Here is a 25,454-nt window from a genome sequence, read left to right as displayed (position 1 = left end):
ACATCAAATTAAAGTCCGTTGCAGTGCAAATGATTCTGTGAAAAGAAGGCCAATGGACCTTAAGTTCTTATTTATAATAACATAACTAAAAATAAAAGTTTGCATGTAATTATGAAACCCACCGATAGCATGGGGGGCATCTACTTTAGTTTTTTCCCTCTTCTTTGTCAATTCATACCGTCCGTGATGAATGAGTAATGAGTATACAAATTTACTATTTTGTTCAGATATTGAGTAGCAAATATATTTGTTCTTCATGTAAACGTCATCACTTTTAGCATTTTATTTTCACATTTTGTTTCAAATTACAGCACAATGTCAACTTTCTATTTGAAGGCAGATTTGTTCACTTCCTGTGTTATTGTGGGCCCTCTCTGGTCTCCTTTCATGTGGCGCGCGCGCGCGCACACACGCACTTTTCTCCTCTGTCCTGCATGCTAATATGCCAGTGTGATGTCAGTAAGTCAGCATCCCTACACTAGTGTAATTAGCAGCATGAATGACTGGTGGTCTGGCAGGATTTGCATGTGAATCAAACCACTTGCCTGACTCAGTTGCTGGGGGCAAAAGAGAGACAGAAAGGGAGGCAGGAAAGAGAACAGCAGCAGGACGCTGACTTGGTCATGCAAGGACATGAGCGCTCATCCAGAGAGAGAGAGGCAGATAAGCTCTCTTTAACATGAGAAACAGACGTTAGCTGAAACAAAAGGACAAAAGACTTAGAGAGCAATGAAAATCCACTGTATGAAAAATGAATTTAGAGATCTTTAAGAGTTTCATGTCACACGTGAACATTTTGTTCCCTTTACTTAAAAAAAAAAAAAGATCTAGCTCACCAAAATACAGTGGACAATTGTTTGACGGTGTGTGTCTGTGTGTTCATAGTGCTGTGGCCTGAGACAGTGACCTCAGTCAGTACGCACACACATGCTAAAGTTCTCCGCTAATATGTCTCCTGCTGTAGCCAATAGTTCTCTAATTAGGCACGAATAATCCAAGCAGGTATCGTGTTGTGTTTTGAACCCACACAAAAAAAATGCAGCTTGCTAACCAAGTTATCTACAGTTAGCACTCAACCAGTCTTGTCAGAGTTCAAAACGAGTGGGTGATGTCATGATGCCTACATTCATCTTTTATATACAGGCTATGACAAACATTTGCAAAAGTTCTCAAAACATCCTGTGTTGTACTTTCTGTTACAGTAGGCATCTGCACAAGAACATCTGCCACGATGGCACTCACCCTCTCTCTTACACACACAAACATGGTAAATGAGAGATGAGGTGAAAAAAAAAAGGTTTATAAAAGCCTGCGCAGACATTGTTGCTGATCCTTTCAGATGTGGAGGATGAATCTTGCAGCATTGCGTCTATAACTCCTTTAGAAATCTAAGAATACTAGTAACAGCTCAGGCTGTACTCACAAGCACTCCATAAGATTTTATAAGCCCTAAACGACTGTGTCCTGTACTCGTAACAATCAGGTTACGGGTCAGCTGGCTCGGGCCCAGCCGCTTTCCTCGATCAGTCATTCCCTTTTTCCTAATAAACTGCTCCCAGACCTGCAGTGAGCTGTTTCAAATGCCACAAGAGGACTGAATAAAAGTGTAGGGGCCAGCTTAAGGGACATACCACAGATAGCATTGCCTGCATAGGCTGTTGGCATGCACAGAGAGCCTTTGCTTGGTAATTTTAGACAGTGAGCCAAACGGGTTTACTCCCTTCCTTCCTAAGTATGCATATTGTGTTTTTTTGTCTTTATCAAAGCACAGGATGAGCAAAACTGTAAATACATTAACCCCTGGGCTGGGTGCATATCTGAAATTTGTAAGAAAGTTTTACTGGCTCAAAGGATCTTATCCTACAAGAACATTAGTCAGGTCTTACCAGAAGGAAGGAACTGATTTATATAATGTCTGATATGGTCAAAAGGCATTCCTGATAAATCAGTGTCTTTATCTAGATTTGAAACATAGCCAAGATCCCAACATGGCCTCTGCATCTTTACTTCTCATCTGCTTTTTTAGGAACACTAGTCTCCTCTCCTTTCATGTGGCAAATGCTGATGGCTATCACCGTAGAGTCAACACACGAGGCAGCTGGGACTCAACCCAACAGCTGATAGCTCTGACATGCTGGGAGGGAGGTAGAGAACCAACTTCCCATATAGCCTCACTTCCCACCACTGCAGAAGGTTTCTTAAGTAAGTCACCAACTAATGTAAAAGCCCATTCACGGTCTGTGAGTGGTCACAAGGGTCCACGTGAAGTAATTTCGTTAACGGCCTTAATTCGCAGGGGTGCCCTTGGTTCCCTGCGTGGACGCCATTGTGCAGTTCCATACTGTCTAGACTACAAAATATGTCAAGTGCACATGTAACACAAAAGTGAACTGCACTATTATACTGTCAATCACATGTACTCTGTAATTTTTTTTACTTTACTTCTTTACGGTCTGTATCTTTATAACAAATGCATAAACACAAGCACGCAGCATTAACCCAGTCTGAGTTACTAAATGTGTTTCCCCTCTCATTAAGACCAGGTCATAACCTGAATAAAGCTAAAGTTATTTTAAAGTTTATAAAGTATATATATTACATTTCTTTCTGAAAATAATCTGTTTATAATAATCTCTATTGCTACAGTTTAAAAAAAATATTTTAAATTATCTTTCTTACTTGTTCTGTCGCTATATTTATTCTATTGCGTTGACAAGTAAATTTCCCAAGAGGGGGGGTCAATAAAACTCTTATCTGTCTGCTACAGTTAGCTCAATATTAGAAGCAGCTTTATAACACCAAAAGTTTGGTGCTGCTAGATCTCCAGTCAGGCAGTTTGAAAGAACAGTTTCAATGAGATGATGAAAAGGCTGGCAGTCACACGACAAACTGGTTAATTTAAGGAACACTGCTGTTATCTATACACTGTATATAAAAGATGGACAAAGACACTGAGCTGTCACCCACTGGTTAGCCACGCTCTGCTGCGAACCCTCTGATGAACGAGGGGTAGATCTAACTGAAAAACTGAGAGACACAATGTGGTCACATGGTCTGGACTTACCGATCATAAGGTAGGCCCACCCTAAACATTATGTCCTGTTCAACAGGACCTGAAATGAGTGACTGAGACAATGAACGGACTAGAAAAGCATTTACTGAGGCCACAGATCCAGGAAGCCAAAGCGAAGTGTCGCCATAGACTTCTTTATCAAACAGAAAAGCTCCCCTCCTCCACAGGAGTGGACGCTTCAGTGGACATTTATATCAGGATTCATATTACGCAATTGTAAAGTCTCCTTTTTACTGCAGACTGTCAAATATCACACTTTGCAACAGCAGGATTTTAACTCCGCCTCCCTGTGTAACTGTTCGGATCAGCTATACACACTTTAGATGTGGTGACACTCTCCTTGAACTGGTGACTTTCAAGTGTAACCCAGTCTAAAAGAAAACCAGGAGCAGACAGGGGTTAATTTTTAATTCTTGCACTTGGTTACATATTAACAAATGAAGCATCCCTGGAGAGTGCATGGCACTTTGGAGACGATGTGGAAATTGTTGTCAAGCAATCCAGATAATCCTGGTAAGCTGAGGACTGCTTTCAATCTTTATTTTTGTTTGCTTACATCCCCCCACGCTACATTAGGGGTGTAATGATTCATGGGAACACTTGGACTCTGTTAGAAAAGAAGAGGAAAGAGAGGCCAGTGAGTATAAAAGGTTCAGTGGGCTGATATTCAGTTAGAGCACATCGACCTCCCTTTTTCCAGGGGCTATCAGTACTTTGGCCCAACTACTCTGCCTAGAAAGCAGATTTAGTGACACACAGCACTGGGCCCAGCAGCTCCTCTGTACCCTTGTTCCCAGCAGATAAGTGGCCATTATTCATCCCATGTTGAACATTAACTGGATTAATTCTGCACGAGTTGAGGGGTGAAATTGTATTTGTCCGAAGGGAGGGAAATGGCTAGGAAATGAGGAGAGCAGCCAGCTTGGCTGAAATTCTAATTAGCTCGAGGGTTCGTTAGCACACAAACTCTACTCCTGCTGCAGAAGCCTTGCTGATACAGAGGCCTGTGTAAGCCATTAAGCCGCAGAAGGAAAACGGAGAGAGACTGAAAGAAAGAAAAAAGACAGGAGGGAGGGAAAAGACTGAATATGGACACTCAGCTTCACGCATAAAGGCCCAGGGCAAGGAGATGACCTTAGAGAGTTACTTTTCAAGGGGACTGGAAACTATTTTTGCTACTCCTGCCCCACTTACTCAAAGGCACTTCAGCACAGAAGAAAAAAAGAAAACCACCAAACCCTCCACCTCTATCCACCTGATCTATCCATCAGGCCATCAATCTCCACTCTAGCCAACCCTCTCCAGGACGATGTGGCTCAGTTTCCAGCTAGCTGTGCCCAGCGACGACAGTTTGTCATTGAGCATTTCTCACTCATAATCCACATGTGGAGTTTGATTCAAGACATAATTAGGTCACGCTGTGGTATGAAAAAAAAGCAGTCGGGGAAAGAGTAGTAAAAAAATAAATAAAATACTGTAGTGTATCCAGTGGGATATGACAAATGGGTAAGGAGAGGCAATATAAATACATTTTGATATGAGGGGAAATATAGAAGGATTTGTGAGAGGGCGTGTCTGCTCAGTCTTCCCGTCTGCGTCGAATACCACAATGTTGCAAAATAATGCATAAAGGTCTCATTTCTCTCTCAGCAGCACATAAAGCCACAACTCCACAGATGATGAACCTGCGACTCCATGAATGAACCACCCACCTCCAGTAGGCCCACATCCACAACCCCGCAGCAGTTTCTCTGACTCAGCACTCTCAGTCTCCACTGATGTTCCAGCTCGCCACCTTGTCATCATGTTCACGAGAAGCATAGGTGTCAGTACTGATCAGCCCACACACTCCACACAACAAAGCTGCCAATCTCTAGAGACATGTGATCAAAATAAATAAATAAATAAACCTAACTAAAATTAATAGAAATGTGTTAAGTATGAGGTCACAATCATGAACAAGGAGGTGGAGAATGAGGAGACTGTAAAATGCCTTTGTGATTCAGACATATTCTGTGCACTTTCTCCAGAACCCTTCTGTCATGGTTTAAGCTCAGACTTTTAGTTAAATAAATCCAACACTCAGTTATGAAAAGCTCAAATATTTAACTTCGGAGGACTTGTGGGTAGAGTAGTGACAGACAGGATAAGTCTATCAAACGGAGCTCAGCCCGAGGGCATTAAATCCATTCTGAAGTACACTTGGAAAATGTACACAAAACCGGACGCTGAGCTTATGCAAAACTGTGCCACGAGTTTAGTTTGCAACTTGTTTTCCACACAACTCATGTGACTGGAAAGAAGAGTATTCTTTTAACTCTATTACGAACTGTGTCTGCGTGTTCCCATCAGGAAACCAGACTCTGTTTCTGTGCACAGTTTGTGGTAAAAATAATTAACGGCAACAAAAATGCTTCAGCATGGGTCATGATAGTCATGTGGGAATACACCTTGAGGTTGGGTTTGCTGCACTTATACTGTCTCCGACTTTAAGATGCAACATAATTGTGGTGGGAGGAGTAGCACTGTTCGGCATTGTTCAAGGCTCTTTAGTCTTTCCACGCAAAGCATTTAATTGGCAACTGAAGCTTGAAGGACGACTTTGTTTCACATACATACACACACACACACACACGGACCTATGAAACGCAGACATACCCAAACAATACATTTAGAGGCTGTTAGATGAATCAGTAAAACGGATGGCAAAACTATATTTATGGGGCTTTAAAAGGTATCGGGGAAAATATGGAACTAGAGGCAGAGCATGTTGTTCAAAAGTCACGGAAAAGTTTTCAAATCCATTTCTAATTTGTCTGTTATTTCCAGCTTCGCCGTCAGACTGAGAACAGTGATATAGGACCTTGTCAACTATAAGCAACTTATTGAAAGAAGTTTTTTTTAGAAACTTATTCAAAATCTATTGGAGAAAATGACAAAATGACAAGACTAGGAGATTAGATTATGTCTATATGAGCTTGTTTGGTATATTAAATAATAAACATCTGAATCTAAAAGAAGATCAGACACTGAAAGCCTGTAGTGAGTGACCAAAGTCATATTTGAGCCATTTAATCTCCCTCAGTTCATCCCGTTACCATGTTTACCTTACGGGAATGAATGAATAGTAGATTTCAATCACATACACAACACGCCACTCAGTCAATACAGCCGCCGCAGCCCTATCCCCACATGGTCCCAAAGGCCTGTGGACGTTATGGATTGGAGGAGAAATTGCCATTTCCAGGACGTGACAGACTTGCTGTGTGTTTCATCACGGGGGTCGATGAAAACGGTGAGTTTGAAGTGTTATTGACCGATTGCTGCTGAGAGCTGAGATTGTAGGCAACAAACACATACACGCAAGGACAGACAAAGCTGCAGGAGAAGGCTCAGGAGGGATGAGTCACAGCAAACAGCACACACGCACACAGACAGACAAATCCCATTAAAGAACTTTTATCAAGCGGAGGTCAAACCTTCCAATTGAGCGCGTCTCTGAGTAAATGCAGACCTTCTACTACATTTTAAGATGTACTGCAGGCGTCTTCTGAATGCCGGGTCTGAGTAATTATTTTTACTCATAAAAAGGTAGTCATGTTGGAGTCTCTGCCCACTTGTAGCTTTCTCTTCACCTAGTTCACTCCCCTCTTACAGCTGCTCCCCTTCGTTACCCTTTTAAAGCATCATTAAGAATATGTGAAAGAGAGCATTACCCCAAGAGAAAAATCATCCCGGTCTGCTGCCGTTTATGCCAGACCTGGCCCCGCTGCTTGAGCCGCTGTTTATTTAAACTGTGAACCTCCATGCCAGGTGTGTGTGAAAGGAAAAGTGCAAGCGTATGTCTGTGTGTGTGTTTAAGTGTGTGAGAGAGGGAGCATGTGCACGGCAGTGGCAAAGAGGAGGGAGCGGTTTCACACAAAACGCAGCGTCTCGCCCTCGGATTTCATTCACACCTTTCTTAACACGCGTTTCACAGCATTTTTATTCGCCCCGCGGGCTCCTGGTCCTGCAGGCCACAGACGGGCCTCTGTGTAGCCCGACTGGGGCCGCAGTGATCAGCCACAGGGAAGCCGAAAACAGACTTCTTACCCCCACTGTGGAGCTCCAGACACAATAATATTAATAATAATGTCCTTCTGCTGACCTGCATCTGACATCACAGCTTGGTTCGGGCATGTTCACATACTCGCACACAAACACAGACATTCACACATGAGCAATTGTATGCATGTATAGCGATTTCCATTCAGACTAAGGTGATTTCAGACACACACGCACACACACAAGGAAACAGTAATGTTAGTGTGTGATTAGTTAGAACTGTCCCAGGCAGGAGCAAAGGATAAGAAGAGCTGAGAATCAATGAAGTCAGTGTTTAAAAACTGCTGACTGAATGAGAGGAGGAAGAGGACTAGATAAGCCTTCAAGTATTCAGACATGAAGACAAGGACTCACTAAAGATAGACACTTATATATGTGTGAAATAAGAACACAAACAAAGAAAAGAGAGCTGGCCATGTGTAATTTGTTGTCCTTAATGAGGCATTCTGTTGCTTTCAGTATTATTTGTGTGTTTGGCTCTAAGCGGCAACCATGAACATACCGAAATGACAATAAAGCTCCCTCTGTGTGTGTGTGCGTGCGTGTGTGAAGAACCTCTAAACAGAAAGACGGCACGAGAGGACAGGAAGAAAAACAGCCAAAGGCTGGTTTGAGTTAAAGGAATGACAAATCAGTGCTCATCAGCATTACATCTGCTAGTTTTCATACAGGTCAGCGCCCTGACCCACTGGTGTCAAGACAACCATCTCACCCTCAACGTCGCAAAGACAAAGGAGTTGATAGTGGACTTCCAGAGGTGCAGAGAAGTACACACCCCCATCACCATCAACGGCGCTGCTGTGGAGAGAGTGAGCAGCTTCCGGTTCCTTGGCGTACACCTGGCTGAGGATCTTACGTGGTCAGTACACACAAACAAAACAGTGAAGAAGGCGCAGCAGCGCCTCTTCTTTCTCAGGAGACTGAAAAGATTCGGCATGAGCCCCCGCATCCTCAGGACCTTCTATCACTGTGCCACTGAGAGCATCCTCACTGGATGCATCACCACCTGGTATGGCAACAGCACCGCCTACAACTGCAAAGCTCTCCAGCGAGTAGTGCGGTGCTCTGAACGGATAATTGGAGGTGAGCTTCCCTCCCTCCAAGACATCTACAGGAAGCGCTGCCTGAGGAAAGCGGGGAGGATCATCAAGGACTCCAGTCACCCCAGCCATAAACTGTTCAGACTGCTTCCATCAGGAAGGAGGTTCTGCAGCATCTGGTCCCGTACCAGCAGACTGAGAGACAGCTTTTTCCATCAGGCCATCAGACTGCTGAACACGTCATAGACACCTCAGCTTCACTACTGGAACTTCAACATTATGCACTCCACACTGTATATAAATGCCACTTGTTTTGCACATATTCAACTCTGTATATTTTATATATTTTATTATTATTATTATTTTATTTTTTTACTATTTAATTTGTAAAAATGTGTATACACACACACACACACACACACACACAGGAAAATATTTAGTATACACATCCAGAAATGCATACACTATTATATATTGTACATATATTTATTAGTTTCAGGTTGGCCATTCTTGTATTTTGCTCGTTTGTGTTGTTGTGTTTGCACATCTCTGTTGCTTGTGGGGCTCGCACACAAGAATTTCACTCGCATGTGCTGTGCCAGTGTGCCTGCACATGTGATGTGACAATAAAAAGTGATTTGATTTGATTTGATTTGCTTAGGAATGACCAGTAGAGTGGCTCTTAAATCACTTCCTCAAAGTTAAAAATATCAAATCTTCTTCATGACACAATGAACAGGTTATCACTGCATATTATCCTTTGGTTTTGGGGTTTTTTTGAGTCTGTTGATGGGCTCAACATGTGTTGCTGGCAATGGTTGCACATAAATACCTTTGACTGGAGAGAAACACACAAAGACACAGTCACACACTGTGTGTGTGTGTGTGTGTGTGTGTGTGTGTGCCAAAAAACACATGTGCGACATTTCTTTACACTCCCATACTCACAACCATGCAAACAATTGTATCAGTCTTTACAAGCTACCGCTTTCCACAAAAATCAAGCAAAGCCCTCAGTCACTGGTAGTGTAACAGAGAGTGACATACTAATCTGTAAAAAGGCACAGTCGATATCCGCCATGTCTAATCACATCACAGCGCTGCAGCTCAAGTGTGTTCGGTGCCTGTTCTGACTTCCGTCTGGTATCTGGGGCAGCATACCAGCCAGTAGAATAAACTCCGGACAAGAAAGGCTGCTGTGTATATATATATGTGTGTGTATGTGTGCAAGCGCATGTGTCACGATGTGTGTGTATCTGCATGCCAAGACTGTGCCAGCCACAAGACTGATTCTGGCGTCAGAATGAATCACATTCAGTCTGCTCTTCCATCCCAGCAACACACCAAGCGGCTCTCAGAGTGAGAGAGACACAGAGGGAGAGAGAGGGATCATAAAAAGAGATCAAAAAACCAACATCAATGGGTGATAGACCGAGCGAGAGGGGGAAACATAAAAGGGAAAGGCAGGAGGCTTGTGAGACAAAGCTTGAGAGGGAAACACAATGAGGAGGAGAAGGCACACAGCGGGGAGGAGGAGCACATGGTAACACCAAGCCCATCCATCTGCAGCCAAACCTCATGCCAATACATTTACGAATACTCTGGAATTAACCTATAACCCTGACTGTATGCAAGCATTAGAACAGAGTGTCAGGGAGAACTGTTTATGTATCATGACCACTGGTCATGATACAAGCTATTGCAGCAACACCAATAATTGGGCAGAACCTCCTGCAGTCCCATTTAGTTGCACATGTCTATCTGTTCCCACCTACATTTAAATTACCATCATTTTGTGGCAAGACTAATGTATTCTGTTTGCTGTGTTTATAGAAGATTACCTCGCAGACCCCAATTAAATCTGAGCACCACAACATGCAGGCATATTTTGCTCTACCAAAATTCTGCCGGCTTCAGTCTGCATTTACCGTAAGCTGGCTACATTTTTTTTTACATGGTTTTAAAACAAAAAACAACACGTCCAAATATCAGGTGTTTCTGCTTGCTTCAGCAAATACCTGTGTCCATATTAAACAATCAAAAGCAGGTAAGGCACAAAATGCATAAGACTTGCCAGACAAGCAAGTCAGCCACACAAACGCAAAAGGATCATAACGTTTTTTTTTTATTTTTTACATTTGGATTTTTGAAATACTTAATTTCACAAAACTAATTTAAAATTAATGTTATGTGTAGAGAGATGTGAAGCTATAAACCTTTGGGAGGAGAATCAAGGGGAGGTAAACCAGAAAAGGTCTGGGTGGAGATCATTACAAAAAAAGTAACAAACATTCACCTTTTGCAAGATGTGGTTTCACTGACAAAATCTTCACATTGCCACCCTTTATTTGCTCAGCATCTACTCTTAATACCCACTGGATAAAATATCATCTTCACAGAGTGGAAAAAGAAACATATCAAGAAGCTCCAATACATTTGGTGTGGTATGAATGTCGTGTATATCGTGTCTGCTTTACTGAATATTAGCGTCTGTAACTGAAACAGCTTACTATAAGCTGTCTGCGGTGTTTATACTCATTTACTGTCAGTCTTTCTAAGCTGATTTAGTGTTTAGCAGCTGCCGCTTCTTCATATTCAGATGCTTTTTTAAAAAATGTAAGAGTTTCTCTTTTTTTAATTCTTTTTTTATGAAATCAAAGTGCTGTTATTTGAGTTATCCTGATTTAATGAGAAAAAGTCACATTACTAAAGCTACTCATTCAATTTTAGCTCTGTTTGCAGGTACTAATAACGCCTTTCTAGTCTTGGAGATACAGACGTAAATCTAAATTTACTTGGCTTTGTGTGGGCTCGAGATGGCAGAAGGTAGGTTTCCAGCCTCGAGGATCAACCTCTTGACACAGAAACATTGAGAAAAGCTCATGAGCTGTTTTGCATTTAGCTGCTTGTCCATCTGATCCCCTGATCTTACTGAGAGATCAGCGTGCCGTTTATCTATTGTGAACTTTATTGATTACGAATAAAAAAATCAAGGTGAGAGTTTGAACGGACACAGCGGGGAGTCAGACAGTCGCTTTCTCAAACAATATTCAATCAATACATGGGATGAGTCAGCTGGATTTACTGAAAATAATCACAAGCCTCCCCGGATCTTAATTGGAAAATGAATAGACGCATGTGTAGTCATAAACAATAGCTCATGAAAATGTCTCCCGTGGTGGGACGCCGATATGAGCGAGAGCAGAGTTTTCTGATGACACAGCACAGATCTCGGGGTGCAGACAGAACAGCATGAACAACACATGAACCCCATCACATCTGGGACACATTTGGTGCCCATGTGCAATGTATTACATATTTCTGGAAATCAAGCCACGCTCAAGCCTGTAATCTGTTGATGGGATTTTATTCCCGTTGTTCATGGTTTTGTCTTTTGCGACTTCAGCATTGTAAGAAAAGTTTTTTGTTTTTTCCTGAAGGGAGCTGACAAAAAGTGATTGAGGGGTGCGGAGAAAAGTACAGACTTTCAGCTGAAATAATTTAAATTGGTCTGCTAAAGAGAAACAATGCTACAATGTCAGCGTAGCTGTTTTACCACTGGGCTTTCTTCACTGCTGTAAATGAGTATTTTAGAGCAGAAGGGTGAAATTTATCACCCTCACGTTGGGCATGCTGGGCAAACTTTAGTGTTCCTGTGTCACCCTGAAAGCTCTGATCATCAACTTGAGGATTTCTGGACAACTTGACAGTGAGCTGACTGAAACCTACGACACAGGAGAAGGACAATGAATTGAATTCTTTGCAGAGATGGTTGGACTGTGCTTTTAGCCTGTTAAAACTGAAACCTGCCATCATGTGATGGTTAGACTGGAAGTGGAGGACACAACCAGCAGCCCAAACCCCCCCAGAAAAAACAAAAACGTTGCATTTATGCATTCTTTTATATTTAAAACGTTCCATTTGTGGTGGCGCATGAGTAATCAGGGGGCTGGGGGGTGGGGGACGGGTGGTCTAGAATGCCATGAGCTTACAGTTACAGTTTTATGCTAGATAAAAAAGAAAAACAATGAAAACCTCTGCAGAGGGATCAAATTCGTTATGCTAGTTTGCAGTGAATCGGCACTGGTGATTCTTTATGCATCTCTGCAGGAAAAAGTCACAATTTCTTCACATTAATGAGTACTTTCGAATTCGGTGCTGTTAGCAATGAGCAACAACAGCATGAATCCAAAACTGTCTGATTCTACCACTGACCCAAAGCCACATTAAATCCTAACAGGCAGCACACAAACCAACAAAGACATAAGGATATGGCTTTAATAAACCTAGTTAACGTGAAGCTTTAAGATGGTGTGCACAGCTCCCTGACATTAGGGAAAACCTCATCTCTTTAAAGCCAGCACCCTACTGGTGGCTTGCTACCGTGACCAGTGGCTTTCTAGGCAGAATGCTAAGCAGCTGAGCGGTTGTACGGCTACTGGCCAAGCAGCCGCTTGTTAGGTCTGTGAGGTTAGACAGCCACATCTGGTCTGCTGGCACTCAGAGCTCCACCATGGTCTGCTATTCAGCCAAACCTCAGAGGTCAGGGACACAACCAGGGATTGGGTGTGTACATATCACAACGTTTGTGTGTGTGTGCTCCTTACCCTTCCACGGATCACACAGAAATTGGAACTAAAAGTAAATTTGAAGCAGTTGTGCTCCACCATGAATAAATACAAGGTTCTCCTTCACATGTCAGATTAAAGGTACCCACTTATCTCGCTCTTCTTTTTGGAAGGACTGGCATTCATGTGGGCTTGGCTGAAGTAGAGGAGAGTAAAAAGGAACAGGCAGGCACTGATGCAGAACAAACGCTAAATAACAGAAACACTTTTGCGTTTCATCTAGGTACGATTTTACTGATCCCGTCCTTGAGCTTTTCCCAACCCCAACCACAAACCGACATCATACATTTCTCGCAATGAAAGACACCAGCGAGCAATAGCTTCACTTTGCCAACCTTCAATCTTTCGGTGCCCTTTTTTAGTATTTTACTTACTGTATGTCTCTTTTCCAGTGTACACATAATACGACCAGTAAACCTACTTATCCAATACAAGTTTCTTGCTTCTATAGAAGTAGACAATAAGCTATTCAATATATATTCTTTATCAGCTGACGACTGCAGTTTAGAACTGTCACCAGAAATTTCCAAACATTTTCCCAATTTTGTGTAATAAATAAAGCAGCTCAATTGGATTTCCACATACAGATGCATGCTTGCACATGCTTGTCATACAGTCACGAGAAAATGTGGGCATAATTCCCTCAGAATGAGCTTACATTATGATGCTGGGGCACAGCTTTAGTTGTGGATGCTGGTGTCAGGGGAACTGCAGCTGCGAAACAGCGCAGGACCACAAAGAAAGAATATGATTAAAGTGCAAATGCGAGTATAACGTTTGTTTGAGCAGTCAGCACTTTACAGTATAATGGTGCTTTGCTGCAGCTCATTTGGCCACTAATCAGCACATACCATCTCTGTGCTGAACTGTACTAACGCACCACGGCTCGCCTAAGCAGAGATGATCTGAAAAAGACATTGTGGAAACAAACTGTACAAAGCAGCAGACTAAAGGCCAGGATTACGGCTTTAAAAAGAAGGGGAGGGTATTTTTAGAATGACAAGATAGCTACCAGCTACCAGAATTGGACTGTAGATACTGTGAACAATTAAGCTGGGAAGCAGGTGGTGGCTAATGTGTCACATACAGGCAGATGTTAAATGTGGCATCAAAGGATATAAGCAGAGGATGGGAGGAGCTATTGCGTGTCCCTTGGTGAAGTCAACAAAGAAGTTAACAGGAAGGATGAATAATGTTTGCAAAAACCGAAGGGCTAATCCTCAACTGGTAGCAGTGAAAGAGTTTTTGTCATGGTTGGGTATCAGTTCTGTATTTATTTATTTTTATTCTGAAGTGGTGCCTGATCAAAAGGAGCTCCAGGTAACTGCACCTTTGTTTAGTGTGGAATGTGACAGATTTGGGTTAAATAAGAGTTTTAGAGGGGGAAGATATACGCCAGCCAAAGGGCATGTTTGTGCCTGCAGGTACAAATGAGAGTAATGGCCTCAACGTGATTGCGAGTGGATTCGTAAGAATTCCGAAGGGAGGAGACAAAGATAGCGAGCGCAGTCGAATAAATGATCAGATACAACTGGGAAGTGGAGATTCACATCAACGTGGTTCCATCTCAGCGTCTTCCATCATGCAAGAACCAGAGCACATGCGTGCACTCACACACACACGCTCTCACTTACACACAGACACGCCATGCTTTCGAGAAGGAGGAAGTGAAGCTGGATCAATGGAGCAAACTCCAGCAGCTCTGATCAGACACATGACAAGTGAACTTCCAATATAACGACTTGAGGCCAAACATGAAAACACGTGTTCTGGGGGAGTCTTACAGTGTGTCACGTTTTCCTCGTGTTGCGTGGACATCTGCGATGTTCCCTCAATAACTTAGGACAGATGAATGACAAATTCCCCACTAATAGGAGGATGTCCTTGTGCATGTCTTCATTAATATGTGGAGGAACTTTGTGGACCAAATTCCATCTAACTGTACTATTTAGATTAATTAATAGTGTGGATCTGTTCCCAATTATCTTCACATGGTTGTTGATGGGGGTCGACAGCCACATGCAGCGCTGCGCAGGGGAGCTGTGGTCTGTTCTCATTAAAACAGAGTTTGGGCCATGAAGCATCTTTTTTTTCCTCCATGATGTTCGCATCCCCCAACAAATCAACAGTCTTTAAAAAAACGAAAAGGAAAAAAGGCCAGCTCAAAGCGCATCATCCAGGAAATGTCTCTTTCTGCTGTAGTATGATGTCGTTGAAGTCTGGTGTGTAGACATATAGAGGAAGGGGGATGTCAGAAACCACCAAGTTAGAGGTCATTGTCCAAGATCAAAAGGACCCACCCAGCCCCCAAATCTCCTGACTTCATGTGCCGATTTACGAGAGGCAGAAAGACCATTAAAACTTCCAGCAGCAACTCCTGGTTGGCTGGATAGATGGGCAGAGGGCTGGTCACTAGAGGAGACGAAACTAAAAGCTTTCCAGCGACTAGCACAGATTCGAAGCAAAGGGGGGGCCATTTTTGACTTCTGGCAGGAGGATGGGGGTTAAAGACCATGACTGTCGCCTGCACGTGAGGGTGTTTGTGTGTAAGTAATAGAGGAACAACTATAAAACTTTGCCAGTGTGTGAAACTGCATACAGAAACAGGAAGAGGAAACAGAAAGAGAAGTAACACTTTGAACTTTATTTTAAAAATCAGCTGCTTTCATTACACAGTAGTGGGTGCATTAAGATAACAGTCTTTCAAAGTACTGGGGGGGCTGGGGGTGTCTTATCTGCGGTCAGGGACTTGCAGGAGACTGTGGGAACATTCAGGGGTGGTCTGGGTTTTCCAGAGAGTGAAATCTGCCATCCGAGACGTAATAATTGTCTCACAACCTAACTGTGTGAGTTATAGGTTAGTGATAGACCAGGCTGCCAGTCCAGAGGGAGGTGATTCACGTATACTGTGGAAGTGCCATTATAAACAGTGCTGTGCATGAACTTGCTGAAAAGAGAGCGTTCATTTAGCTTAACCATGTTTTCAATGAACGGTGAAATGGATGAATGGTGTACGCAACTAAAGAATGTAACGTGAGCCGACTTTGCTCTCACGAGAGTCGACTGATGTCATGGCATGCTTTGTTGGCATGGTTGGTGCTAGGAGCGGTTTAGACAAGCGATACTGCTGAAGCCAGCCTACGTGACCATTAGCGGGATTTTTATGAATGAATAGAGAGTAGGGCTGGGCTATATCATACCGTTCACGGCAATACCGGTGTAATGATGGGCAACGATAAGAAAATGAAATATCACGATAGAATATGGGTAAAACGCGCATGCGCAGTGCCTTTGTTTACATAAGCACATGGCGGCGATGCAGAATGAGAAGAGCGAAAGTGGATCGTCGAAGGAAACGGATGAACCAGAACTGGTTTGTAAAAATGCTGCAACTTCAGTGGTGTGGAACTGGTTTGGCTTTCATCCGTCAGATACACAACAAAGCACTAGTTTTGGTAGCGAATGCTGGCGGGCCGTCGTTATTACCGCGTTGTTTGGAAAATACGGCACACTTAAAATCAATCCTTTGATTTTTCTGAAAATCGACAGTGCCCCTTATAATCCCGTGTGCCTTATGTGTGAATTCTGGTTGTGTTTACTGACCTCGAAACGATTTTATGTACACGGCGCTCGAAAATCTGTCAAATGTTTTAGTACGACTTTGCTAAGCTACGAAGCCGCACCGCTTGATGGATTGTTGGAGTATTACGGCTATTGTAGGCAGGAGCCTCGCGGAGTGATACGTACTATGCTTCAACACAATATTACCGTATTGTGTGTGTATAACCTCTTTTTAAGTTTTGTGGATATTATACATGGTTATGCTGAGGATATGTCGGCCAATTTCCACTGGAAATGCCTTTTGGTTAAACTGTCAGCAAGGAATTTGCATTTGCACTGTTAATTTTTTATATAACTTTAATGCATTTAAAAAAGCTGCTTGTTTACGTGAAAATACATTGATGTTTGTTTTTTTGCACTAATAAAGTTGTGGAGTTGTAAAGTATTTTGTCTAGTGTTAATTATATCGTCAGTTATATCGTTATCGCAAATTTTCAAATGTATATCGTGATAAATATTTTTGGTCATATCGCCCTGCTCTAATAGAGAGCTAATTCAGATTAATTCAGGAACATTTTTAGTGCAAATTGTACCTGTTGGATCTGAAAAAAACAACAACACCACACACACATTACGAGAATCTGAGGTGTCATATTGAGCTGAAGCTTTTGGTCAATCTATTGAGTGAAAAATTCCTAGAGAACTGAATTTTACTGTTCGGTTTTATGGGGCAGTTAAAAACACTTAATACTCCTTATTTTCTTTTAAAAGTAATCCCTTTTTGATTGCATCAATAGTCTGCAAGGGAGAGTGGGAGGAGATTCTACTGGGAAAGAATAGCTTAAAAAGAAAAGAAAACACTGTTAAACCAACAAAGAAACCTTTAGAAAACCCTGAAATGAATTCACTTTTGGGACTATGAACTTCAGAATGTTGGGTTTGGAAATGTGAGTGTGAGCTAGTTCAGTTTAAACACTGAGACAGTTTTTGCAAAACTAACATAAAGATTTCACACACAGATTCATTTACACAATCTATAAACCACAACCGACACACACACACACACACACACTCATTGGGTTTTCGTACAGAATATGCATTCACATGTTTATTGCTTGATTGTGATTGGGGGTGCGTGTAACTTCCCTGGGCTCAGCCAGATCTGCGCTAAGCAGTTATGTGCTAATTAAGGTCTGGCCAGGAGTGGAGGGCTGGTGATAAGGCCCGTCTCTGGCCTGGTTACATACACCCACACACTTTTGGGAACAGTCTTTCCTCTAGAACCACCGTTTCAGTAGCATTCACTGATTATCAAGCAGGTTTCAACTGATTACTGAGAATTTGCCATATGGGAGCCAGACGGGGAATTCCTGTCAGGTTATAGAAACCAAAAAGGAAAGAAAGTCTATGATAATGTTGCATTAACCTGTTAGGCTAAACTGTTAAACAACACTGACCTGCTGCCTAAATCCTATAGCAGGCCAAAACACACAGCTGTTCTTCCCGTGTCTCTCCATAACCATAAATGGAGCATTCGATAAGTAAGGGTTGGGCTACAATGGCGTTAAAACAATTTCGAGTCACACATGCTGTTGCAGAGGCAGTAAATCAATTAAAAAGTTTTTTCACAAAAAAAAAAAAATGCACATCTTTCAATAGTTGCACCCACGCATGCATCTTTTGGTTTCCTCATCTTCCATGAGCTAAACTAGATCATTCCCTGCTTTTCGGCCCATTCCTCCGCTCCGCATTCCTTTGTATTTGATCACAGCTGATGTTTATCTCTCACTCCATTCTTCTCCTTCACAAATCAAACACAAGTCTACATACAAACTCTTACTGAATAAGAGACGTGGCAAAAACCTTAGCAGTTCATTGTGACAACTCAGCAGTCCACGCTATGCCTGGGTGAATGTCTGTTTTCAATGCGGCATTCCTCTCTGTAAAGATTAGGCAAAACACAGCAGTGGAGACATGGATCACAGATTGTTAGGAATTCATGTCTAAACCATTAGTGGCTAAATTTCATAAAAGATATTAAGAAAGAAGGCAAGGCTAACAGAAGTAAAGCACAATGCCCCAAAGATAAGATATGAAGCAGAGAAAAGAGCAACTCAGTGACTGAGAAACATGTTACGGAGTACTGTATGTGGGCTGGTTCACTGGAAGGATGACTTGTTTGGAACAAGACCAATCTACAGGCTACATGTCTGTATGAAACTGAGCCAAAATACACACACACACAGCACTCCAGTGACCTCCACCACCCTGAACATGATAAGCCAGGACACGCTCCAGTTCTAACTGTGTGTGTTTATCTATATAACTGAAAGAATGAAAGCGTGAGGGAACACACACACACACACGAGCCATTGAGTTTTAGGATCCGTGCGTGCGCGCGTGTGTGTGTGTGTGTGTGTGTGTGTGTGTGTGTGTGTGTGTGTGTGTGTGTGTGTGTGTGTGTGTGTGTGTGTGTGTGTGTGTGTGTGTGTGTGTGAGAGCACATGGTTAACTTACAGTTTTTGTTATAATAAGCAGGAGGAAAGCCCCTGTAGATAAACTGGCCACAGTGGAGTACAAACCAGCTGAGCTGCAGTGTGTGGACAAACAGAGCTACTGTAAACTCTACTGCCTTACTTAAAGTCACAACCAAGGGGCTCGCCCTAAAGAAATTATAACAAATATGTTTTTTTGTTAACTGCAATACCAGTGTGATACCAGACCTATGTGCAATCTGAATGCAGTCACTTACAATGATGCATCTAGAATTCTTAAATCTTAAATCCCCTCAACGTTTTACAAACCACAACTTTCCTCTTTTGGTTCACCCCGATGTCCCTGGTACTGTAAATTGTTTTTAGCTAGAGCTAGCATGCAAAAGTATAGCGATTTACACATTTGCATAACAAGAAAAAGAAATATCTCCGGTTCAACCTCAGGAGGAGACACAAATCACTTTGGGAGCCTGCATCAGGAAGGCATGCAAAACTACCCACTGTGGTGACCCCTTGTGAATAAGGCAATAGCCAAAAGCAGCTTGGCAGAAAAAAGTCTATCCTACCTGCACAGCACCAGATAGAAGACTATAACTATACATGTGCAACATCAAGACTGTGGGGCGGGATTCTCATTTGCACTGGAAAGTTTATTTTAAAATGTGAGCATGGGCACAGAGAAGAGATGCTGTGGACAGCCACGGACAAAGGAAAGAGAGAGTATGAGAGATCCATCCCATCGTCCCTGTCCTACTTTCCCTTACAGCTCTCCTTCTCTCTCTCTCCCATTTCTGGTCTTCTGGGAAAGATCAGTGAAAAAAAGAAAAAAGAAAAAAAAATAGTTTGTCAGCAAAGTTCAGGCTATACTGTACATCCAGTGCTGTTTCCTCCTAATTCAAAGCTTCCCCTCTGGAACGCTGACAGTAGAGGAGGAGCAGAAATCCATTTTACACTGCAGGGAAAAATTCATAGTGCTTGGATCCATAAACAAGTAAGAATGCAAATAGTGCACACATCCACTATAAAAATTTTATTTTTGGGAGGGAAAAATTCCTTTACATGACAAAGAATGCCAGATGACTTCTGCCATTTGACGGGTGAATGAGTGGTTTCAACTGCCTACCTCTAAATAGGGGCGTTGCACAATCAAGAAGACAGGTAACCACATGCAGATGCTGGTAGAAAAGGTCACCAGAGCTTTGTTGATATTAGCCTACATCTCGATCTTTGCAGGTGAAACACACTGCAAGTCAAAGCACCCTGAATATCATTTAAAAAAAAAAAATCAACAATCTGTTTTATTTCTGGTCATGCTTTCATTTGTTACATCACTGCCAGGCAACACAACAATAAATAGAAAGGGACATGAGGTGATGCCTGCACTTCAGAGAATAAGTCAAGCTCTGCTGTTTTTTGGATTGTGCTGCCTTGACTGTTCTGGTCAGTTTTAACACACAAACAATAAAACTGTGTAGTGGTTTCAATCACTCTTTGTCACGAGGCAGCTTCCCCCCACTGATGCCCATTGTAGAAGTCTGCTCAACCTTTTGCGTGTAGACACGTGTACAAGTGGCACAGACCGTTTGTCAATGCTGCACAAACAATGCACCTTCAGTATGCAGAGAAGACAATGACTAAATAGCAGACTGACATATCATTGTGTACTGGTGACAGCACTGGTAACCGCAGGACAGCAGGACTTGTTTACTGCAGAGGAGGAATTTACCAATCTTCTTGACTCCAATTGCTCACTGTGTGCATGTGTTTCTGTGGAGAACCGCAGTGCCTTGTGCATTACCTTCCTGTCATACCGAACAATGGGTTGTTTTACAAAAACCACACTCCTGCCTCCTTGGATCTGGGTGGAGAGACAGAAACGGAGCAGAGGTAAAAATGTCTGTGATGGAGACATTACGGGTGGAGAGATCATCTGTCATACATTTCAGTGTGTATATGTGCATGTACTTTGCACTTAGCTCTGTGTGTGTGTGTGTGTGTGTGTGTGTGTGTGTGTGTGTGTGTGTGTGTGTGTGTGTGTGTGTGTGTTCGTTCTCCTGGCATGATTGAGCGGGCCCCTTGGCCGTGCCAAGGCTGCGGTATTCTCCAGCCAGCAGCAGAGGCAGAGGAGCACAGATACTTCATTATGGCCTCATTCATCACCCCTGGGACAGCTTGGCAATGCTCTCAGTTCCCCTCCTTCTCCTCCTCCTTCTCCTCCTGCCTCCCTCTAACCTCACCTCTCTACTTGCAGCTGTACAGGTCCCTCGCTCAGCATCTCCTATACATCTTTCACCTCACCTCCCTCTCTTAGCACACACTCCCTCTGTGCTTCTCCTCCTTCTTTCCCCTGGCCTGGCACTACTTTCTCTTATTGTTGCTTCGCTCCAGTGTTTCCCCTCTCTCGCTTTACTTACCTTTGTTTAACCTTCACTCAATACCCTCTTACAAGTTTTTAATTAACTCTCTCTAATCCTCTGTGTCCCTCTGTCTTAAACCTTCCTCCCATGCATTCATTAACTGCCTTTCTGGATTTGTCTCCTTTTCCCCCTCAAATCAGGTCATTTTTCATTCTTCTTACTCCTCCTCCTATAACGACTCTGCGTTGTTGTTTGCTGAATTAGCCAAGTGTAGAAGCTACTACATTTTCACCTTCTCTCAGTGATCACAGTTTGACAGTAGAAATATCTGGAGAACCACTGATGTATAATGCTGTGTGTATAAGTAAACAGTCTGGCGCTTTGCAAAAAAAACACAATTTGCTTCTTTTTTTCCAAGAGAAGAAGGAAGAAGATTGATGCAATGATATGTGCCTCAAGCACAGAGCATTGGGAGCCTATTAGCCTTGCTTACCATATGGACTGAAAGCACAGGGAATCAAACAACTGTGGCTCTCAAAAATAAATTAAATAAGAAATAAACAAAAAGACTCCTAGCAGCACATATGAATGTGGTCTACAATCCAGACAGCAGGACATTTCTGTGCCACTGCTATATAAGGTATAAGGTTGACAGGTTGTTGTTATGTTACCACGGAAATGCAAAACGATGAAAATGACGTGGTCATTATACTTAAGCTCCATCAATTACACTTTTTTTTTTCACCAATACTGATCAAACCCATCAATCAATTGTTAGGAAACCTACGCAAACAAACACAATAAGACTCTAAAAGTCAGCACTCTGAAGCAACAGTCAGATTTTTAATTTGGCTGTGACTCTTCAAATCAAGCCTTCACTTATCCATGGAGCAACATGTGCTCTGCTTGTGGTTAACTGATGAGAGAAGCTCAAATCTGAGGTTGATTGAGTGTTACCGGTCGAGCCTTTCCTGCTAAAGAATGTGGACTTGTAAGTAACCTGTATGTGACGTAGATCCAGTGTTGTGGGAATTGACGGACTCTTATACTGACAGCCACTGTGTAATGAAAGCCAACAGGGTTACAATACAGTAAGTTACTACAATCACAAATAAAGTATTTAGATGTGCTTCAGTTATCTACATGTGAAAAAGTTTACAAAGTTCGCGAGTATATTAATTGTTGTAGATAACATCTGAATCTAGTTCTGACAACTGGCAAAATTATGATTAATGAGCAGCCCTAAAACTAGAGATGCACCGATCAATCAGCCAGGGACTGGAATCAGCCGATTTCCAACATTTTTGGCCAAGACCAGCGACTGGCTGGTTAGCCTCACACGTGTCTGATTATAGGCCAGTCCATTTTATGCATGCAAAACACATGCACGACAGCAAGTCTATCATTTTGCTAACTATTCAACCTTAGGTTCCTACCCTTTTTGGCTAACGCTAAATTTAAGTGCTTTAAAATTGAACTGGGGACAAATAATTGAGTAAAGAAACCTCCCAATCATGTCATTACAGTCACAGTGATTCTGCACAGAACTGCTGAACAGATTGATTAGCTACAATTTGTCATCCAGCTACTAGATATTTTTCTGCCCTGCACTAGTATTCATACATTTACCTTTATACACTGATTTAATAAACAAGGTATGCACAAACTAGGAAGGCTCAGACGTGGTTGTCGGCAAATTTTATTTTATATTATTAAATTTGGAAAAGAGAGAGAGAGGTTCCAGTCTCTCTAGCGAGTGCTGAGGGCCAATAGACTATGGAGCTCAGTGAAACAAGAATGCCATAGGTATCAATCTCCCTATTCAGGTATCAATCTCCCTATTCGGGTTGTAGAAACGAAGCAAACAGCCATAGTATCCAAAGAGTTAAGCTACTGGTCAGTGTAGGCAGCAGTTAGGCTTTAAAGTTTTTTCAACCCCCCCCCCCCCCCCCAAAAAAAGATAAAAATACACATACAGCACAGAATCTACCAGAATCTACTGATTGGCTCCCACACAACTTTTCCTAACCCCAATAATGTGAGTATACATTGCATTTTTTGTGTGTGGGTGTGTTTAGACTATAAGAGTGGGGCGCCTACCTGCTATCCCATATGGTTGGCATTCAGCCTAATTAAAGCATTTGTTGGCCCACAAACTGGGTGTATTACCAGAAGTGCTCCTCTAAGTCCTGTATTTATGGCAACTTGGCATTAAAATAGACAAGGATAAAAGGAGACTGGAGAAAACTCTGATTTCTGTGCATGTTGCCATAGAGACGGGAGAAAAGTTCCCAGGCAACACAGCAGCTAACCAGCAATGCCAACTTACATGCTCACATTATGACTGTAAATCGTTCCACTGCGTTTTAACATGTGATTTCACTGTTAATCATCTTTTAGTTGACTTTGAGTCATGAAGATGTATTTTAATGAGGCATATCACACCAAAAAAATCATTTTGAACCAAATAGCCAAAATAATGACGCTTTGTTGAAAGATTAACAGATGTACCCTTACCCAACTCACTTTTGCCACCTATGACACTGATCATACTGACACTTATATAGCCTACAGTAGACTCCTCAACAGTGTTTTCCACTCTCTAAAGAGACAGAGCACATATAAGTGCTGCCCACACCAGAGGGGAAAACAATTCACGACTCTCCATTGACTTTGCATAGCGTGAAAGTGCTTCCTTGTCAGTTCTGTCTGCCAACAAAAAAATAAAATAAATAGAAAACATAAAAAACCCTGATAACTGTCCAAAAGCTGCAGTTCAGTAAGATGGATTACCAACAGGGTAAAGAATCCAGGAGTAAGATTTTATAAAGTGTAAAACTGAGCCTTTTATAGGCCAAGTGGATAACAGTGCAATAAGACATGAGGTATCAGCAGGAGGAATGGAAAAACTGTGGGATCCTGACCATATAACATCCTGTCTATAAAAAGATGTACATAGCTTCTGGGTCTGAAAAGTAAACGCAGTGTGTAAATGGCTTAAACCTGCATTCGCTCAAATGGAGCAACTCCAAACAATGCAAAAGAGAAGTCTGGTTGGACAAAAATCTATGACAAGACTCTTGGCTCTCTCGATCGGTGACTTCAATAAACATTTTCCTGAGGAGTTTATGGTCTCAGTCATTGGTTTGAAGTCTCTGAATACACCATGATGTTCATTTTTTTAATTGTAGTCCAGCTTTAGCATCAAAGATAAGGACAAAACAGGGTATGCTTTAGCATGGGGCTAACTTGTGATTGACAAGTTGCTGCTGTATAAGATTAAATTACATTTTCATTCTGAAATTAGGACCGAACCCAGTAGAAACATTTACAATATCACATGTGAAATGAAATGTGGTACTGGTGAATTGTTATACCCCTAACATATATGTTAAGCTAAAGCTTTTCTACAGCTAATGAGCTGATGAACTAACTAAAGTAAGCAAGCTAGTGTAGCTTTGTTAGCTTGCTAACACATAGGCCTATTCGTTAGCTTGCTAACAAAGCTAATGATTTTCTAACAACTTAGACATATGGTGTAAAAAGAAAAATCTTTGACATGACAAAAATCTAAGGTCTTTAGCCAACCCAGTGCCTTCATTATATTTGGAATTGGGCAGAAATGCTTTTTATTCAACTCTCAATTTCATATAGGCATATTTGTTTTTGCCTACCAGTGGCCATGAGTTTCAGAGTACACCCCATGTTTGGGACTAGGTAAGGGTGACCCAAACAGAAGACATATGACAGTAGAAACGTAATACATCATCATGAGCCTGCTGGTTGAGGTCAATATGGAGAAGCCGTCCTCAAACTTCCCAGGTGGGAATTGCTTACAGTAAATAGTGAAACTGAATGCACTGGGAAAAACAGAAAAACTGCTATGAACACAGCTGTAATAAGGAGCTGTGATTCAGTTCATTATTATTCTCCATCAAAACTTTAATGAACTGTAAGAGAGCCAGCACTTCCTCAGCCTGCTGTGAAACCAGAAATAGCTCTGTTTAGTGTGGCACATGGAGCAGATGGATCAAAAACAAAGAATTTCCACTGCCAAATTTTCCACCATGAAACTACTTCCAGAGACAGAGGTGGTGTGTTGTAGTTTGTTGTGTTGTGACAGGGCACTTTATTCCTTATATGATAAGAATACAGAGCGTCAACAAGAGTCAAAAATCAAACGAGTTTGCCCTTAC

The 25,454-nt window shown here is 42.1% G+C and overlaps 1 protein-coding gene and 1 long non-coding RNA gene across 4 annotated transcripts in view; both read right to left on the bottom strand.

Annotated features, from left to right (window-relative positions):
• The window catches only part of prickle2b (prickle homolog 2b), an 88,467-nt gene that overhangs the window by 19,352 nt on the left and 43,661 nt on the right, over positions 1 to 25,454 (bottom strand). The gene's annotated exons all lie outside the window — the stretch shown is intronic.
• Positions 19,545 to 23,499, bottom strand: LOC143418598 (uncharacterized). 2 transcript variants are annotated; one of them, XR_013098603.1, is made up of 3 exons: positions 23,359 to 23,499; positions 20,700 to 20,759; positions 19,545 to 19,700 (listed from the first exon to the last, which is right to left on the bottom strand). It is a non-coding gene; the product is annotated as an uncharacterized LOC143418598 (long non-coding RNA). The 2 variants fall into 2 exon arrangements; XR_013098604.1 differs by lacking the exon at positions 19,545 to 19,700 and adding an exon at positions 20,033 to 20,161.

Source organism: Maylandia zebra, linkage group LG5 (assembly GCF_041146795.1).
Source record: "Maylandia zebra isolate NMK-2024a linkage group LG5, Mzebra_GT3a, whole genome shotgun sequence".
In the NCBI taxonomy this organism is placed as follows: Eukaryota; Metazoa; Chordata; class Actinopteri; order Cichliformes; family Cichlidae; genus Maylandia; species Maylandia zebra.
The sequence above is the reverse complement of the archived record's forward strand: the minus strand, read 5'-3'. Positions and strand labels throughout refer to the sequence as shown.